We start from the raw sequence: 20,897 nt of genomic DNA, 5'->3' as shown, positions 1-20,897 counted from the left end.
TTCTGACCTTTCCAATAAGTGGGGTAGATTTCTGGGTCCTTGTTGTCTCCTGTAAGAAGGGAGTTGGGGGCAAACAGTGAGCATATGAGGTCTGTCCTGCTTTATAGATCCAGCACCTTGGTGGCTCTGTGTCTAGCCTATTTTGCCTCTAGGGAAAGTTCACTGTCTTTCTGTCACTGGCCTGTGCTGTCCCTCATGAGGCAGACACTCCTGGGCCATGCAGGAGTCCAGGCCATGCAGAAGTTCAGGGAAACCTGAGCTTCCTAAGGCCTTTCCAGGAAAGTGGCGCACAAACCCCTCCCCTTCACAACTCAGAAACCAAGACCAATTCCATAGCCACCTCAGAGCTGGCTGGCCACCTCACAGCTCAGCTCCATGTCTATGTGAGGGAGGAACAGGTGTTTGGGGATGGCCTGGCATCCTTTCCACATAGCAGCTGCTTATTATTCTTTTTTATGTTTCTCTTTTCCTTACAGTCTATAGGACTTCATAAATTAGGAAAATAAGCTTTTTATGACATGAGTCGCAAATATTTTGCCCTAGTTTGACTGTAAGGTATTGTAATATAGAACTTACATTTTTCTTTTAAAATTTGTAAACTGTGAATATGCGCATCGTACTAGATGTTAATTAAACCTTAACAAACTTGTTTTTAAAATACCACACATTTTATTTTCTTTCTTTCTTTTTTTTTCTTTTTGAGATGGGGTTTTGCTCTTGTTGCCCAGGCTGGAGTGCAGTGGTGCGATCTGGGCTCACTGCAACTTCTGCCTCCTGAATTCAAGCGATTACTCCAGCCTCAGCCTTCTGAGTACCTGGAATTACAGGCATGTGCGACCACACCTGGCTAATTGTTGTATTTTTAATAGAGACAGAGTTTCACCATGTTGATGAAGCTGGTCTGAAACTTCTGACCTCAGGTGATCCTCCTGCCTCAGCTTCCCAAAGTACTGGGATTATAGGCATTAGCTACCGTGCCTGGACTTAAAATACCACACATTTTCTTACCTATTTTTGCATTTTTTATTTTTAATTTTTGAAGAGCATCAAAACATACAAGTGGCTCTGTTTGGCAGGGAAAGAATGTTGAGGAATCGATGGAAATTTTCATGATACCTGGTACAGTATGGTGAGTCTCCTCAGTTTCCCCCCCACTCCATCTAGTGTGTATGAAAGTATTTGTCAGGGCTGAACTGTGTCCTCCTGGTCAGTGGTCAGCATTGTGGCTCAGGAAGGGGGGGCCTGGACCCTGGCTTTGCCTAGGGGAAGATGCTGCTGCAGACTCTCCTGCCCTCTGCAGCGACCAGGTGGTCAGTCAAGTAGGGTTAGGGAGAGTTCCTAACCCTAACTCTATCTGGTAACCCTAACCACTCTCTGGGCACAGTGCTGCTGCAAGTAGAACAGGCTCCGGGAAGGGCACAGAGATCACTTTTCGGCCCGGATCTGCCTTATCGGCATCTGGGGCAGCATGCTGTGGATGTGTAGGTCATCTGCAGAGCCCAGACCTAACACTTCCTGTGGCTAATGGTACCCCCAGGCCTCTCTAGTCAGGCTCCAGGGAGACAATGTAGTAGATCAAGAAGTTGGGGTTCACATTGACATAGTGGCCACCCTCCACCTGCGGAGGTCCTACCTGTGGCCATGGCCACCATGCAGTTGATGCTGAGCAGCTGCCTGTGCTCCACTGAGCAGGGACTGCTGCTGCTGGCTCTCCTGCTATGCTACCTGCTTGACTATGCCTGCTGCACAGCTGAGATCATGGCCTGGTACATCTTCTGTACAACAGCCACTCCCTGCTCCATCACAGTCTCCAGCACCTCACTGGTCGGCCCCTGCCAGCACCAGCTGGCCTAAGTTGCCACAAGCTAGTACCCTCTCTGACCAGCCTGGAAATGGGCTGGAACATAGAGACATTGTTGGACGAAACCCCACAGTCCACTGCGACATTGCACTGGGGAAACTTCAGACACTTTTATACTACAAAGGTTTAAGGTTAGGGTTAGGAGGTAGAGTTGGGGATGGCATGAGGGATACAGATGGGGGTTAGGTTTAGGGTTTAGGGTTAACGGTTAAGGTAGGGTTTGGGTTAGGGTTCAGTTAGGGTTAGGTTAGGGGTAGGGGTTAGGGGTAGGGTTAGGGTTAGGGTTGGGGTTAGGGTTGGGCGAGGGCTAGAGTTGGGGTTGGGTTAGGGTTACGGTTGGGGTTGGGTTAGGGTCAGGGTCAGGGTCAGGACAAAGGTTCAGACTTCAGGGTTCAGGGATAGGGTTAGGGCTAGGGTTAGGGTTAGGGGTTGGGGTTGGGGTTGGAGTTATGGCTAGGGCTAGGGCTAGGGTTCAGGTCCGGGTCCGGGTCACATCAGGGTCAGGGTCAGTGTCAGGGGTCAGGGTTAGGGTTAGGGTTATATTTAGGCGTTAGGGTTTAGGGTTAGGGTTATGGGTTAGGGTTAGGGTGGGTTCGTTTTAGGGTTTAGGGTTCGGGTTCTGGGTGAGGGTTAGGGCTTGGTGTAAGGGTAGGGCTAGGGCTAGGGGTAGGGTTAGGGGTTAGGATTTCGGTTAGGGTTTGGGTAGGGTTAGTGTTAAGCGTTAGGTTTAGGGTTAGCTTACGGTTAGGGTTAGGCGTAAGGGTTAAGTGTTAGGGTCAGGGTTAGGTTAGGCTCTTGTTCAGGGTCAGGTTTTGGGAAGCGTCAGGGTCATAAGGTTAGGATGTTAGGGTCTGCGCTAGGGTCAGTTTCAGGGTCATCGTCATGATTAGGGTTAGGGTCAGGGTCATGGATAGGGTTAGGGTTAAGGGTAAAGATTAGGGTTAAGGGTAAGTGTTAGGCTTTAGGGTTAGTGTAGAAGTTAGGGGTCAGGGTTAGGGTCAGTGTCAGTGTATCGTTCAAGTGTTAAGTTTTAGGGTTAGAGTTAGGTTAGGGTTAGTGTTAGGTTTAGGGTTTAAGGTTTGGGTTAAGGGTTAAGGGTTATGGTTAGCTTACAGTTACGGGTAAGATTTAGGGATAAGGGTTAAGGGTTAGGGTCCGGGTTAGTTTAGGGTCAGGGTCAGGTTAGGGTCAGGGTCAGGTTAGGGTCAGTGTCAGGGTCAAAGTTAAGGGCTAGGGTTAGGGTTTAGGGTTTGGATTTGGGGTTAGGGTTAGGGGTTAGTGTTAGGGTTGGGTTAGGGTTAGGTTCAGGGTGAGGGTTAAGGTTTGGCTCAAGTTTTGGGTCAGGGTTAGGGTTAGATTTTAGGTCAGTGTTAGGGTCAGGTCAGCATTAAAGGTTAAGGGTTAAGGGTTAGGGTTAAGGTTAGGGGTTAGGGTCAGGGTCAGGGTCAGGGTTAGTGTTGTTAGGGTTAAAGTTAGGGTTAGGGTCAGGGTCAGGGTTAATGGTTAAGGGTTAGGGTTAAGGTTAGGTGTTAGGGTTGGGTTCAGGGTCAGGGTTAGTGTTGTTAGGATTAGCGTTAGGGTCAGGGTCAGTGTCAGGGTCAGCGTTAGGCTTAAGTTAGGGTTAGGTTAAGTTTAGGGTTAGGTGTTAGCGTTAGAGGTTAGGCTTAGGGTTTAGGGTTAGGGTTAGGGGTTATGTTTAGTGTTAGGGGTTAGGGTTTAGCGATTAGGGGTTAGGGTTTAGGGGTAGAGTTAGGGTTTAGGGTTAGGGTTAATGGTTCACTGCAGTTTTCATAAATAATCTAGGTAAACAATTAAAATAAAATAATTAGGCAAATGTAATGGGACAAATACTTGTAGACAAACTCATAATTTGGAATTTTAAGTTTTATTAAATTAATAGATATTTCATTATTTGAGTATTTTTCAATAAAAATATATTGTAGAAAAACATTCTAAGAAAATGTGTATCCTTTTTAAAAAGGTGAACAATATTTGTCTAATTCAAGGTTTATTTAAAGGTTGTGTATAAAACAAAGTAAAAGGAACCAGGAAATAAGAGAGATGTAAAGAAAGTTATAAAAATAAAGATGTTTTTTTCTTTTAAGAAAGCTTAAAGAGACATAATTTTATATGAGAAAGAATCTTGTATGGTAATCATAGTCCTAAAATAAAATGACTGGTTGTTTAAGAAAGAGAGAGGTTCAGGACAGACCAGAAAATCCAAGCATATCATGAACAGTCTGTGTAAGTCACAATAAGAGGATTTAAAAAAAAAAAACAAACCAAAAAACTTATATGATTAAGTTGTCTATAATTAAAGGGAAATTATAATAGTCTTTCTAGAGATTGGGCTTAACGCAAAAAAAAAAAAAAAAAAAAAAAAAACCCACTTATACACTAAATAACTGGTTAGAGCAATGAAATTTTCTTAAGGGATTGATTTACTCTTAATAAATTATAAGAGACTCTAATTTTTTTCAACCCAAAGTTCAACTTTTATTGCATCTCACCATTTTTTATTTTCTCTCCCCTTTGAAAGGGTGCAAAATAGTAATGCTCCCTTTCAACTCATTTTCAGCTCATATAAGTTTTTTTCCTCAAGTTCTGTTTGTTGTGGCCTGATGCTAACAATGCTCTCTTAAAGGTCTAAAGGAAATGTTTTCTTTCATCACAATATTCTGTGCAGTGCCAAAGGTCTTTTCTTCTGCCTTTTGGTAACTGGTCTAATAGATTTCGTGGTTTATTGAACTCATTGCCATTATTATTAAATTTTGGTTTGCTTAGAAAAAAACTGAGATTGAAAAAAATTTTCTTAAATTAAGGTTATACATCCATGTATCTTTCTCTATGTTCTTTTAAAGTCCTTGTGACATGAAGTTACAGGACTTTGAGTCCTGGGTCTGAAAAGGACACTAAGTTCTGCTAAATCTTAAACACTGACGGAAATTCAAGCCTCATCTTCAGGCCCAGCAGAAGACGCCAATCAAAATGAACTACATTCCTGAGATGCAGACATTAAAGTTGTTCAACTCCTCAGGGCCCAGGGGTTGGCATGGGCATGTGAGATTGTAAGGGCCAGTTTTGAGAGAGGAAATACATTGAGTTTCTCTGTAAATTAATCATTACTGTCAAAGGCACACTGACGCAAGACCAGCATGTGGGCCCTGTGTCAGATTGACAGGTTTTCTTGAAGCATTACTGACTCCTTAATAAAGGTTATAAAAGGCTTATGGAAGTTATATGTTATGGTCAATATTAAAATTTTATAGATTGTTTATATAAAATTTTGAAAAATGTAATTCCCTTCTTGCTGTTGTTTTAAATTAGGGCTTATTGTTTGAAAATTAAGTCTCCTCTCCCAAACAATGAAGACTTTTGCCTTTTTAAAAAAATCCTTGAGCTATCACTTTGGTCAAATCAGTGACTTATTTTACAATGACCTGTGATATCAAGTGTTTTAAACCTTTCATATCTGATAAACTTTCCAAAATCAAATTATAAATTATGTATTTTTCTGTCCTAATCATTTAAGATACTAGGTTCCCTAAAGTCCAAAAATGACATAATTTGGCTTATTAGGTATAAAAATTATACAGAAAGCATTGTCAAGTATGAAATTGTGTTTCATTTTCTTTGGACTGTATTTGTATAAATATGTTATTGGTATGTGTTCTAAAATTATGGGAAACTCCTATAATTCTGATATGACTTAGTGTACATTATCGGTAATAATTGTAATTGTTATATTACATTATTTTGTGCCACAGAGGTAACAAATTTCCTTGTCAATTGTGTCTTTGACTATGGCTGCCCTAAAACTTTTTGTTATCCATAGACAATTGTCTTGTTTTGGTCATCTTCAGAAGGACCCAGCTATGCAATAAGCAAATGATATAATAAACAAATTGTAATGGGAAAGAGGAGAAGGGAAAAGACATATATTATATATATACACACACATATATATATGTACACACACACACACACACACACATATACATATTTACACTCACTAGATGATGGATGATTCATCACCAGACCGGGAAGCAACATCCTGGGGTCCAGAGTTGGCCACTAGTCCGTGCACAGATGAGGAGAGGTCCCATGAAGCTTCAGCGTGGTCTGGGAACCTAGCTCTTTTTGTAACAAGTTGTTCGACATGAGGCCCAGTCATGAGGGCCCTTCATGACTGGGCTCGAGGAACACAAAAAGTGAACTTGTTTTTGAAATTGTCTGTCATTTTTCAATAACTATTTCTCTGAAACATTGCTGAATGAATGCCTCAAGGGCTCACACAACTCGTTCTGGGACTTAGTGACCATTGTTTGTGTCCATGTTCAATTGAGTTCAAATTTAATACTTAACTTTTCCTCCACAATGTCCCATATTATCTTTATCCAATCAGTCATCGATGGGCATTTAGGTTGATTCCATGTCTTTACTATTGTGCATAGTGCTGCAATAAACACTTATGTGCTTATGTCTTTATGATAGAATAGTTTATATACCTCTGGGTATATACCCAGTAATGGGATTGCTGGTTCAAGTGATAGTTCTGCTTTTAGCTCTTTTGAGGAATTACCATTCTGCTTTCCACAACGGTGGGACCAATGTACACTCCCACCAACAGTGTATGTGTGGTCTTTCTCCACAACCTTGCCAGCATCTGTTATTTTTTGACTTTTTAATAATGGCCATTCTGACTGGTGTGAGATGGTGTCTCACTGTGCCTTTGATTTGCATTTCTTTAATGACCAGTGATATTGAGGTTTGTATTCTATGGTTGTTTGGTCACATGTATGTATTCTTTTGAAAAGTGTTCATGTCTTTTGTCCACTTTAAAATTTTTTTTTTTGTTTCCATAAGTTTTGGGGCAACAGGTGGCAATTTGTTACATTAGTAAGTTTTTTATTGGTGATTTGTAAAATTTTGTTGGATTCATCACCTTGTCAGTATACACTGAACCCAGTTTGTAGCCTTTTATCCCTCACCCCCTTCACCCCTTTCCCCCTGAGTTCCCGAAGTCCATTGTGTCATTCTTATGCCTTTGTATCTTTATAACTTAGCTCCCACTTATAAGTGAAAATATATGATGTTTGGTTTTCCATTCCTGAGTTACTTCACTTAGAATAATAGTCTTCAATCTCATCCAGGTTGCTGCAATTGCCATTATTCATTCCTTTTTATGGCTGAGTAGTATTCCATTGTACATATATACCACAGTTTCTTTATCCACTCATTGATTGGTGGGCATTTGGATTGGTTCTGCATTTTTGCAATTGCAAATTGTGCTGCTATAATGTGTGTGTGCAAGTATCTTTTTTGTATAATGACTTTTTTTTTTTCCTCTGGGTACATAGCCAGTAGTGGGATTGCTGGATCAAATGGTACTTCTACTTTTAGTTTTTAAAGGAATCTGCACACTGTTTTCCATAGTGATTGTACTAGTTTACATTCCCACCATCAGTGTAGGAGCATTCTCTTTTCACCACATTCACACCAACATCTATTATGTTTTTATTTTTTGATTATGACCATTCTTGTGGGAGTAAGGCGGTATTGCATCGTGGTTGTAATTTGTATCTCCCTGATTATTAGTGATGTTGAGCATTTTTTTTCATATGTTTGTTGGCCATTTGTATTTCTTCTGAGAATTGTCTATGACCACACTGCCAAAAGAAATCTACAAATTCAATGCATTTGCCATCAAAATACCACCATCCTTCACAGAACTAGAAAAAACAAGTCTTGGCCGGGCCCGGTGGCTCACACCTGTAATCCCAGGACTTTGCGGGGCCGAGGCAGGTGGATCACGAGGTCAGGAGATCGAGACCATCCTGGCTAACACGGTGAAACCTCGTCTCTACTAAAAATACAAAAAAATTAGCCGGGCGTGGTGGCGGGCGCCTGTAGTCCCAGCTACTCCGGAGGCTGAGGCAGGAGAATGACATGAACCCAGGAGGCGGAGCTTGCAGTGAGCCGAGATTGCCCCACTGCACTCCAGCCTGGGCGACAGAGCGAGACTCCGTCTCAAAAAAAAAAAAAAAAAAAAAAAGAAAACAATTCTAAAATTCATATGGAACCAAAAAAGAGCCCTCATAGCCAAAGCAATACTAAGCAAAAAGAACGAATCAGAAGGCATCACATTACCTGATTTCAAATTATAAGACCATAGGCACCAAAACAGCATGGTTCTGGTATAAAAATAGGCACAGAGACAAACAGTATAATAGAAAACCCAGAAATTAATCCAAATATTTACAGTCATCTGATCTTTGACAAGGCAAACAAAAACAAAGTGGGGAAAGAACACCCTACTCAACAAATGGTGCTGGGACAATTGGCAAGCCACATGTAGGAGAATGAAACTGGATCTTCATCTGTCACCTTATACAAAAACCAACTCAAGATGGATCAAGGACTTAAATCTAAGACCTGAAACTATAAAAATTCTAGATGATGACATTGAAAAAACCCTTCTAGACATTGGCTTAGGCAAGGATTTCATGACCAAGAACCCAAAAGCAAATGCAAGAAAAACAAAGATAAATAGGTGGGATTTAATTAAACTAAAGAGCTTTTTCACAGCAAAAGGAACAGTCAGCAGAGTAAACAGATAATCTATAGAATGGTAGAAAATCTTCACAATCTGTATATCTGACAAAGGACTAATATCCAGAATCTGCAACGAGCTCAAACAAATTAGCAAGAAAAAAAGCAAACAATCCCATCCAAAAGTAGGCTAAGAACATGAATAGACAATTCTTTGGCCACTTTTTAATAGCATTGTTTGTTTTTCTCTTGTAAATTTATTAAGTTCCTTATGTTGAATGTTAGACCTTTATCAGACACATAGTTTGTAAATATGTTTTTTCATTCTGTAGGTTGTCTATTCACTCTATTGATAATTTCTTTTGCTGAGCAGAAGCTTTTAAGTTTAATTAGATCCCACTTGTCAATATTTGCATTTGTTGTAATTGTTTTTGGTGACTTTATCATGAAATCTTTGCCTGTTTCTATGTCCAGGATGGTATTGCTTAGGTTGTCTTCCAGGGCTTTATAATTTTGGGCTTTACTTTTAGGTCTTTAACCCATCTTGAGTTGATTTTTGTATATGGTGTAAGGAAGAAGTTCTGCTTCAATCTTCTGCATATGGCTAGCCAGTTATCCCAGAACCATTTATTGAATAGAGTCTTTTCCCCATTGTTTTTGCCAGCTTTGTCAAATATTAGATAGTTGTAGGTGTGTGGTCTTATTTCTGATCTCTATTCTGTTGGTGTGTGTGTCTGTTTTTGTACTGGTATCATGCTGTTTTAGTTATTGTAGTGCTGTAGTATAGTTTGAAGTTGGGTAATGTGATGCCTTAAGCTCTGTTCTTTTTGCTTAGGATTGCCTTGGCTACTTAGGTTCTTTCTTGGTTCTGTATGAATTATTAAATAGCTTTTTCTAGTTCCATGAAGCATGTCATTGGTAGTTTAATAGGAATAACTTTGGGCAGTATGGTCATTTAAATCATATTAATTCTTTCTCTCCATTAACGTGGAATAATTTTTCATCTGTTTGTGTCTTCTCTGACTTCTTTGAGCAGTGTTTTGTAATTTGCATTGTAGAGATCTTTCACCTCCTTGGTTAGCTGTATTCCTAGGTATTTTATTCTTTTTGTGGAAATTGTGAATAAAATTGCCTTTCTGATTTGGCTCTCAGTTTGGCTTTTCTTGGTGTATAAGAATGCTAGCAAATTTTGTATATTGATTTTGTATCCTGAAATTTGTGGAAGTTGTTTATCAGCTTAAGGAGTTTCTTGGGTAACAACTATAGGGTTTAGATAGATAATTATGTTGTCTGCAAACAGAGGTAGTTGGACTTCTCTGTCTATTTAAATAACCCTATTTCTTTCTCTTGTCTGGTTTCTCCAGCAAGAACTTCTAATACTGTGTTCAATAGGAGTGGTGAGAGAGACATCCTTGTCTTGTGCCGAGTTTCAAGGAGAAGGCTTCCAGGTTTTGCTCACTTAGTATAATGTTGGCTGTGGTTTGTCATAGGTGGCTTTTATTATTTTGAGGTATGTTCCTTCAATACCTCATTTATTGAGAGTTTTTAACATGAAGCATTGTTGAATTTTACTGAAAGCCTTTTCTGTATCTATTGAGACAATCACGTGGTTCTTGTCTTAATTATATTTATGTTATGAATCACATTTTATTGATTTGCCCATGATGGACCAACCTTCCATTCCAGGGAAGAAGCCTACTTCACTGTGTTGAATTAGCCTTTTGATGTGTTGCTGGATTCGGTTTGCAAGGATTTTGTTGTGGAATATTGAATAGATGTTCATCAAGGATACTGGCCTGAAGCTTTCTTTTTTTGTTGTGTCACTGCCAGGCTTTGGTATCAGGATGATGCTGGCCTCATTGAACAAGTTGGGGAGGAATCTCTTCTCCTCTATTTCTTGAAATTGTTTTAGTAGGAATGATACTGGCTCTTCTGTGTACATCGGTTAAAATTTGACTGTTTATCAGGTCCTGGGCTTTTTTGGGGGATTGGTAGGCTATTTATTACTGATTCAATTTTTGGAGCTCATAATTGGTCTGTTCAGAGACTGAATTTCTTCCTGGTTCAGTCTTGAGAGGGTGTGTGTGTCCAGGAATTTATTCATCTCTTCTAGGGTTTCTAGTTTGTGTATGTAGAGGTGTTCATAGTAGTTGCTGATTGTTATTTTTATTTCTGTGGCATCAGTGGTAACATTCCCTTCATCATTTCTAATTGTGTTTATTTGAATTCTCTCTCTTTTCTTCTTTATTAGTCTAGCTAGTGCCTATCTTATTAATTTTTTAAAGAAACCTTGATTAAATGATCTTTTGAACAGTTTTTCTTGTCTCAATTTTTTTCAATTCACCTCTGATTTTAGTTATTTCTTGTCTTCTGCAAGTTTGTGGTTGATTTCTTCTTGCTTTTCTAATTCTTTCAGTTGTGATGTTAGGTTGTTTAAGATCTTTCTAACTTTTTGATGTGGACATTACTTCTTATGCCCTACCCTAACTTTTCTCCTTCTCCTAGAAAACTCAGAACCATGCTTTCTAAACCAATTCAAACTTTCTCAGTGAATCAACCTGGTTTCCCTGAGGCAAAGTTAGCAATTTTCCATTTCATGTGGTTCTCTTTCTCTGTAAGAATATCTAATGCAACAATGCAAGCGTTTCATTCCCTCCTAGATATGCGGGGAACTCCTTTTGGCTGAAACCAAGACTTAAAACTTTGTTCTTTCAACGTCAATGAAGATCTACTTACAAAGTCTCCATTTTTGCAAGAAAGATATATATAAATACCAATGAAAATAAATATGAAATTATGACATACAATTATATTGTGGAAAGGCTGAATAAATAAGTGAACTAAGCTCTAAGAAAAAAAGAAGATGACATAAAATGACATATAAATGAAAAACCTGAGCTGGTATGGCATAATTAATGAAGGGGGCCTGCCCCGCCACACCTGTGGGTATTTCTCACAAGGTGGAGATGAGAGACTGAGAAAAGAAATAAGACACAAAGTATAGAGGAAGAAAAGTGGGCCCAGGGGACCGGTGCTCAGCAAGTGAGGGCCTGCACCGGCACTAGTCTCTGAGTTCCCTCAGTGTTTATTGATCACTGTCTCTACTATCTCGGTGAGGGGGATGTGGTAGGACTATGGGGTAATGGTAGGGGTAGGGTCAGCAGGAAAACCTGGGCAAAGGAATCGGTGTCATAAATAAGTTTAAGGAAAGGTGCTGTGCCTGGATGTGCACATAGGCCACATTTGTGTTTAACTTTACACAAACATCTCAATGCAGTAAAGAGCAGTATTGCCGCCAGCATGTCTCACCTCCAGCCATAGGATGGTTTTCTCCTATCTCAGTAAATAGAATGTATGGTCGGGTTTTACACCGACACATTCGATTCCCAGGGATGAGCAGGAGACAGATGCTTTCTTATCTCAACTGCAGAGGACTTCCTCTTGCACTAATCCTCCTCAGCACAGACCCTTTACAGGTGTCGGGCAGGGAGACTGTAAGGTCTTTATCTTCCTGTGAGGCCATTTCTCAGGCTGTCTCAGGGGTGGAAAACCAGGAAAATACCCAGGCTTTCTTGGGCAGAGGTCCCTGTGGCTTTCTGCAGTGCATTGTGTCCCTGGTTAATAGATAATGGAGAATGACGATGACTTTTACCAAGCATACTGCCTGCAAACACATTTTTTAACAAAGTACATCCTGCGCAGCCATATATCCCCTAAACCTTGAGTCAATACAGCATATGTTTCTGTGAGCAGAAGGTTGGGGCTAAGGTTGCAGATTAACAGCATCTCAAAACAGAAGAATTTTTCTTAGTACACATCAAAATGGAGTTTCTTATGTCTTCCTTTTTCTTCATAGACACAGTAACAGTCAGATCTCTCTTCCTTTCCCCCACAAGTAATGTACCAGGAAAGTATGTACATTGCAGAAGTGGCAGGAAAACTGCATACAGGGTGAGACCTGACCAAAAGCTTTAAGGAAAGGTCAGATCTCTGTATGGAAATTGGAAGGGGAGACAAGGAGAGGCTAGAAAATATAAATTGTTGGATCAATACCCTTAAAAGAGATTAAAGAGGACTCAGGAAAACATGGTCTGCTTTAGGAGAAGGACACATGTTCCATGCTGGCCAAAGCTCAGAGCATCCCTACCTTCTCCAGGAGGAAAGGGGAGGCAAAGGAGCAGGCAGACTGCAGCATGGCCAGGTCAGCACAGGGCACCCAGGCCAAGCCAGGTGGGCTCCATTGTACAGGTAGGGAGGAGCCACTGCAGGGTGGGCTTTATTAATTGGTTTGTTTTGTTTTCTTTAGTAACAAAGACACATGATCAAAGTTGACCTTTGTAGGTGTTGCTGCAGCTGAACATAGTATAGATAAAACCAGTGTTTTAAAAATTATGTTGTATAAAGCACTAGCCCCAGTGAGATATTAGTGGAACACACAGGCACACACACACACACCACACACACACACACACACACACACACTCACACACACACTCTCTCACACTGAGCCCAGATTATTCTGCAAATGCTGGATTAAGCAAACTAAAAGAAACATCTTTAGTGCTGGGCTTTTCAGAACTTGGAATGTAGCTATCTGATTCATAAAAGAGCAAGGTTAAGACAGAGCATGTCATTTTTTCCAGAAATGTTGAAACACTTTCTTTCCCTTGGCTTCAGTGTCACCTTCTTTCTCCTGTTCTCCATCAACCTCTTTGGCTGCTCCTTCTTGATTTCCTTCTTGACAATCTGCTGGTGCTCAGCCATGCTCTTTTCATTCCCCATGGATTTCTCAAGTGTGTTTCTATTCCTGCAGATCAAACTTTCCTCGTTATTCCTGACACCTCTCCCTGTCTGACCCTACCCCGGTCTGACGCAGGTGTTCCATCCTGTCCTTGTCTGACCCTCCCCCATTCTGAGGCAGGTGTTCCATCCTCTCCTTGTCTGACCCTCCCCCGTTCTGTGGCAGGTATTCCATTTGTGTGTGCTTTTGGCATCCTGGGATGCTCCCAGCGTGTTCCCTGCCACACTCCATCAGGTTTTCTCCCCCAGACTCTGCGAGGGCAGCAGCTTTGTCTCCACTGTTCCTTCAGCGCTCAGCACATAACACAGAAACTGACTCCATAACATTTAGTTGGTCAACTGAGACTAAATGTATGTTCCTCTAGGTCTTAAAAAGTTACAATAAGCAACGTAGTGCAATAGTCAAAATAAGTCTCTTTAGTCAGGAGTTCTCTGTATATGCACAACAGTTTGAAGTCATTATTAGGCAAAGTGAAACAGAAACTGTCACAAAGTTCCCTAAGATAAATCATTTTGCTTTAATCTTCAATTCATCATGTGAGATAATCAAGACCATGTGTTGGCCGGGCGCGGTGGCTCAAGCCTGTAATCCCAGCACTTTGGGAGGCCGAGACGGGCGGATCACGAGGTCAGGAGATCGAGACCATCCTGGCTAACACGGTGAAACCCCGTCTCTACTAAAAATACAAAAAACTAGCCGGGCGAGGTGGCGGGCGCCTGTAGTCCCAGCTACTCAGGAGGCTGAGGCAGGAGAATGGCGCAAACCCGGGAGGCGGAGCTTGCAGTGAGCTGAGATCCAGCCACTGCACTCCAGCCCGGGCTACAGAGCAAGACTCCGTCTCAAAAAAAAAAAAAAAAAAGACCATGTGTTATTGTAAATATTTCTAGCTTACAACACAACAACCTGATTTTTGTTGTTTGAAATAACCACAATATAAATCAGTTAACTAAAAATTTTGTAAATAAACCTTTCAAATAAAATTCTGTCTAAATTTTATATTATATGTTCAAATGATAACGAGCTCATAGGCTTTTCCAATACCTCAGTCAAAACATTGTACTGATTCCAGCTGTGGGACAGTATCTGAGAGTTATGTTACAGATGGGGAAAAGGTACTTACGTGACCTTGGTCTTTGCACAACTGTGCTCTTTTGGGTCAGGAAAAAGCTGTTCCCTTAAAATCCTAAAATCTCTTTTGTCAGGTCTGAAGGGGGGGGCAGGAAACACAGTTTTAAAAAATTTAGCCACAGATGTTTTATTCCTTGCTTAAAGCAGTGAATAGATAAAGGCCACTAGAAGAGTTTCCAATATTTCTTCGGAAGCAGTGTGCCTGAGAACATCTTCCTGAAACTCTCCCTTATCTATGCCCAAAATCACCTTAGGTAGGAGTGTCAAAACTCAGCAGGCTGAGGAGATCCAAGGGGATCACTGAGCTCTGAGGCTTATGAGAGAAGAGAGAGAGGTCTAAGATTTTTGTGTATAAATTTATGGGTTACAAGTGCCATTTTGCTGTAAGCATAGTGAAGTCAGGACTTTTACGGTATCCATCACCGGAATAATGCACATTGTACTCAGTAAGTAATTTCTCACTATTCACCCCGTCCATCCCCTCACCCTGCTGAGTCTCCATTATTATTCCACTCTCTACGTCAATACCTACACATCTTTTAGCACTCACTTATGAGTGATAAAATATGATGTTTACTCTGTGTCTGGCTTGCTTTGCTTACAATAATGGCCTCCAGTTCCATCCATGTGTCTGCAAAAGTTATGATTTTATTGTTTTTTATGCCTGAATAGTATTTCATTGTGTATATTTTCTACATTTTCTTCCTCCAATCACCTGTTGATGGACATTTAGGTTGATTTTTTATCTGTGCTACTGTGAATAGTGTTGCAACAAACAACAAGTACAGGTATCTTTCTGATACATTGATTTCTTTTCCTTTGTGTAAATACCCAGTGGTGGGATTGCAATTGCTGAATCAGACAGAGCCAGTTGATGATCAGTAATGGTGGCCAATAACCAGCTAGAAACAAACTACTTAGCAGGGCCTGAAAATGCCAAAATCCTGAGGCCACTGACCTTCAAAAACTTCAGCAGCCCTGAGTGAAACGTCCAAACACAGTAATCCACCATTCCAAGACCCTTTATTGTCTGTCCTCTGTGCATCTCAGAAGTCTCTTTTTACCACAACGTCTATATACTGCATGAGCCATTTATATGAAACTACCTGACACTCCAAGGCATCTTATACTATGTATTCAACCATGTATCCCTAGTACCTAGCACAGTCCTGGCATATAGTTTGCTACTAAACATTTGTGGAATGAAGTAATTATCTTGTATCCAGGTTCCAAGTTTTAAGGTGATTTCTCACTAAAAATAAAGTATTACAGTTCACAAATAATCTACTTCCTTTTCTACAGATGGGATTGATTTTAATTTTATCCCCTAATAACATTATTTTCATTTACTTCTATCTAAATACACTGTCCTAAGAGAGCAATAAGAAGGAGAGTTGAAGCTGGAGCTTGAAGAATTGTACATGGTCCACACTGTGGCCTGAAGTACATCACTCACCTGAGCTTCATCTGTTAGGTATGTCAGGGAAGATAAGCAGATGAGAGTGGCCTCAGCAGAGGACCCCAGATCTCTGGCTTCCCCATCTGGTAAGTGCACCTCTGTGAACAAAGTCTTCAGAGCCAAATGACAAGAACAGCCCAAGCAGTCCACCAGGGAAACCTGAGTCCAATGTACATCAATGCAGAGCATCAAGCACAGCATAACAGGAGTACAGTTGCCTAGTCCTGTTCAGAGATAACTGCATCCCACACACACTGTAAAATGAGGAAATGCAGAGAAACAGATGTAGCTGAAGAAGAGAGCAGGAGCAACAAGGAGGGACAACCACAACCTAGGAGGGGCCAGAGACACCTGGACCCCATGCTAGGCTCAGTGCCTGTTATACTCTTGGGACCCAGTGCTTTCCCTCTGCATCACTTGGCATACTTGGCATTTTTTGTTGCTTAAAATAATGTTTACAGTGTTCACCTTTCCTAGGAGACACAGGCAGACCCTGTGACATTACAGCTCCTGACACACAGTAGGTGTATCACAAACATCTGCTGAGTTCACACACTCTTGCCTTCTCAAACCTTCTTGTCAAGTCTTCAGTGAAAAGGAATTGCTGATTGAGCAAGAATTAAGCTTCTGGAGACTCCTGGATCTACTGAAGTTTGAGACAAGGTGAGATTTGTTTACTGCCATATTCCTAGCTCATAGCATACTGTAGTCACTTAATACATGTTTGTTAAATAAGTGAGTGAATTGATTCATACATCTCACTTAGCTATATGTTTTCCGAGTAAAACTGATACATTTAATACTTTACTTCTGGTATAATTTTACTTTACTTATTCAACAAACCTGACAATTCAACTAAGTGCCAGGCATACAGCTGCTGAAGAAAAAGAGGTATAAGGTACAATTCCTGTCTACATGAAAGCCATACTCTAAAAAGTAGAAACATATGAACAAATTATAACAATAAATTGACTGAATTCAAAGTCATAGGGGTTTGTTTCTATTCTAAACAGCTCTAGTCAGGAAGCGTTAGAAAGTTCTAAACAGGAAATGTTCCAACACACCATCTATGCATGAAGCAGAAGCCACCCATATTGAGTTTGCTACCACCAACCCCAACAGCAAGAATTCCAATCCTGCTGCTGCAACATAAGTGTCATTCTGATTTTATTCCTGCTGTGTAACCCGGTTTTAGACACTCTGATTTTATTCCTGCTGTATAACCCCATTTTAGACTCTCTGGTTGTCAAAGTATTAAAGAGGAAATATTATTATAGTGATGAGCCCATTCACTGCAGCCATCTCAATATCATACCAATTATAAGGCCTATCCTTTAAAAATAAAACTGTTTGTTTATTCAGATATCAGTGTCACATAAACATATTTGCCATCAGGCTTTGGATTTATGGGTTAAATAACATAAATGTGATTAGAGGCTTAAGGTTTACACTTTTCTGGTTCTCAAATTTTTTTCAAAGTAGCATATGCCTTTCTAAACAATTGTTAGTACATTTTAAAAAATAAACATTAAAATGTATATTTTCCAAAACCAAAATACAGCTCCCATTGGTAAATGAGGATGTTGAGATACAACAGACAAGTTCTCTTGGGAACCATTTAATCACTGCTCACTTTTACACTCTGTCCAGAAATGTCAGTGGCTTTAAAATATAAAGTATATTACTTATACTTTATACTTCTTCAGTATAGAAGTATACTTCAGTATAGAAGAAATATAAACTTATACTTCTTCAGTATTGTGCAACATTTAGTACTTGTTCTAGCTATCTCACTGAATAGTAAGCTATTCCAAAAGTTAAGGAATTATTCATTGTTTAATACTGTTTATTGTTATTATTTGTTTATTAATTTTAAATAACATTATTTCTCATGGTTTTGTGGGTTGACAGGTGCTACAAAAGTTCTCTTTTGGAGTCTTTCTTGCAGTTGCAGTTGGTTGGCTGCTGCTGGAGTCCCCTGAAACTCAGCTAGGCTAAAGAGCCTGGACAGGTTACTCACCTGGCTGGCAGTGCACACTGGCTGCTATGTGTGGTGGTTACTCACCTGGCTGGCAGTACACATTGGCTGCTGTGTGTGATGGTTACTCACCTGGCTGGCAGTGTACATTGGCTGCTGTGTGTGATAGCTGTCTGATGCTCCATGTTACTTGGAGTCCTTATGACATGGGAGTTGGTCCCAAGACATACAGGCAAATACTACACAGCTTCTTATGACCTGGCCTTGGAGGTTCTAGAATATGACTTCTGCTGCATCCTATTGGTAAAGCAAGTCATTGTGACCAGCACAGATTCAAGAAATGGGAGACTAGACTTTACCTGTCAATATAAAGAGCAGCATGTGCATGGAGGGAGGAAAGAAATTGAGGGCATCATCTTGAAGACTATCTTATCACACCATTATTCCAACTAATGGACATTATGTTTTAGATGGATAGTACTAGCTACTCATGTGTCCCCCCAGAAACCCAAGCTACACATGGACATATTGAAAAGAATGTCAGTACCATTAAAAAACTAGAAATATCACATGGGATGACCCAGGTTAATTCAGTCTATCAATTACATCAATATAATTCCCTTCTTGTAACCCTAAATATGGTAAAACAGAATTGAATTCTACAAGTATTTCATTTGTTTTCCTATGGAATAATTAACAAACCCAATAAATGTGTAAATAGTATGAAGTCCAATTTATTTTAGATTTATACCTCTTAATTTCAAAGCTTATAGAAATCCAGATAACTAATCATAATCCATAATGTCTGGTCCAGAAGTCATTGTTCTAAGAGTATCCTGTGGCATGCTAAAAATGTATTACCAACTAGGCAATTTAAAACTTTTTTGTTGGTGATTTTAAGAGAGCTGACTAGCTCATCAGCACAATTCACACAGATTAAGAGTGGAGGTTACTCTGCTGAGTGGATTCATAATGATCAGAAAAAAAATCACAAATGAGAAAAGGAGATGGAGAAGGGGAAATTGCCATCAATCACTAAAACTAAAGTGAATTTTCAAATGGTCTGACTTTGTATTTTTCAAAGAAAAGGTAGCTTATTGTGATATAATAAGAATCCCACTTGTATGTCTTCTTTTGAGAAGTATCTGCTTATGTCTCTTGTCAAAGTTTTAATGACATGGTTTTCTTAATGTTCAACATCCCTAATCATCAGAGAATGCAAATCAATGTAAGATAACATCTCATATTATTCAGTATGGCTACTACTAAAAAGTAAAAAAATAACAAATTCTGGTTAGACTTCAGAGAAAATAAAATGCTTACACACTGTTGGTGAGAATGTAAATTAGTTCAGCCACTGTGAAAAGCAGTTTGGAGATTTTTCAAAGACTTTAAAACAGAAGTACCATTCAACCAGCAGTTCCATTACTGAGTATATATCCAAAAGAAAATTAAAAATTATACAAAAGGAAACCCCATATGCACTTGTATATTTATCATATTGCTATTCACATTAGGGAAGGCGTGAAATTAACTTATGTGTGAATCAATAAATTGGATAGAAATATGTGCCATATATATACCATAAAATACTATGCACACATTAAAAATAATACAATCATGTCTTGTGCAGCAACATGCATATGTCTGGAGGCCATTATCCTAAGGAAATTAATACAGGAACAGAAAACCAAATACCACATGTTCTTGCCTATAAGCGGGATCTAAACTTGGGGTCCTCATGAATATAAAGATGTCAACAATAGACACAACTACTGGATGAAGGAGGGGAGGAGGAGGGCAGGGGTGAGAAACTATGGGTGCTATGCTCACTTCCTTGGTGATGGGATCAACAATATCCCACATAGCTCAGCATCACAATATATCTATGCAACAAACCTGAAAACGTACTCCCTGAATCTAAAAAATTTAAAGCAGAACAGAGTAAGAAGGCAGAATAGAAACCTACAACGCTCATCCCCCACACAAAAACACCAAATTTTCACAACTCACTACATTCAAGAAGCACTGTCAAAGGGACCAAAAATTAGGTGAGCAATCACAGTACCTGGCATTAACTTCATGTCACTGAAAGAGACATTGGAGAAGACAAAAAAAATGACAGTTTAGAAGCATGGATGCCACCTCTTTTTCAACAACCAGTAGTGGCCACATGGTGCAGAGACTGTATGTTTGGGAGAAGGAGAGCACAGTTTGTGAGACTTTGGAATAAACTCAATACTACCCCGTCACAGTAAAAAGCAGAACCAGATTGTACTCAGCTGACATCTGCCAATAGAGGGGGAAATTGGATTGGCCCTAGCAAGAGGAAAATCTCCCATCTCAGTGTTGGGCACTTGAGTATTTACAAGCCTTACCATCATGAGTTGAAGTGTTATTGGACCTTAAGATAACTGAAGGGGCAATATAGGCCACAAAGACTTCAATTGTTAGGCAAGTCATACTCTGAGCTGGGCTTGGAGCCAGTGGAATGTGGAGGGTGGGAAGAATGCGGCCTACTGAGACACCAGCCAGAGCAGCTAAGGGAGTGCTCACAACACCACTCCCCCACCCCCCACACAGCAGCAGCCACACAACACAGAGAAACCTGTGAATTTGGGAGAGGGAGAGCACAGTGACTAGGGGACTTAACATTAAACTCAGTGCTGCCTTGTCAGTAAAGACCTGACAGAATTCATCACCTGCTGACTAAAGAACCCCTGCACTCAGAATAAAAACTGTGATACCCAGCCAATACACCATGGGCACTGGGCTCTGAGAAGTGCTAACTTCAGATGTGACCCAGCACATTTCCAGCTATGGTAGCTACAGTGAAAGACTTCTTCTGTTTGAGAAAAGCAGTGGGGAAAGTAAAGGGAACTCTGTGTTGCACCTGATATACCAGCTCAGCCACAGTGGGGTAGAGCACCAAGCAGATTCTTAGAGTCCCTGAGTCCAGGCCTAGGGGCTTGATCAACATTTCTGCACTTGCTCTGGGCCAAAAGTCAAGTCCCAGGCATTGCAGAATTTATCACAAGCTAATCAAAGAGTCCTTGGGCTTTAAGTGAGAAATTGATGATGATTTGGCAGAACCCCCCCATAGGCCAGTGGTGTTGGC

This window comes from Macaca thibetana, chromosome 8 (assembly GCF_024542745.1).
Source record: "Macaca thibetana thibetana isolate TM-01 chromosome 8, ASM2454274v1, whole genome shotgun sequence".
In the NCBI taxonomy this organism is placed as follows: domain Eukaryota; kingdom Metazoa; phylum Chordata; class Mammalia; order Primates; family Cercopithecidae; genus Macaca; species Macaca thibetana.
Note: the sequence above shows the minus strand (reverse complement) of the source record.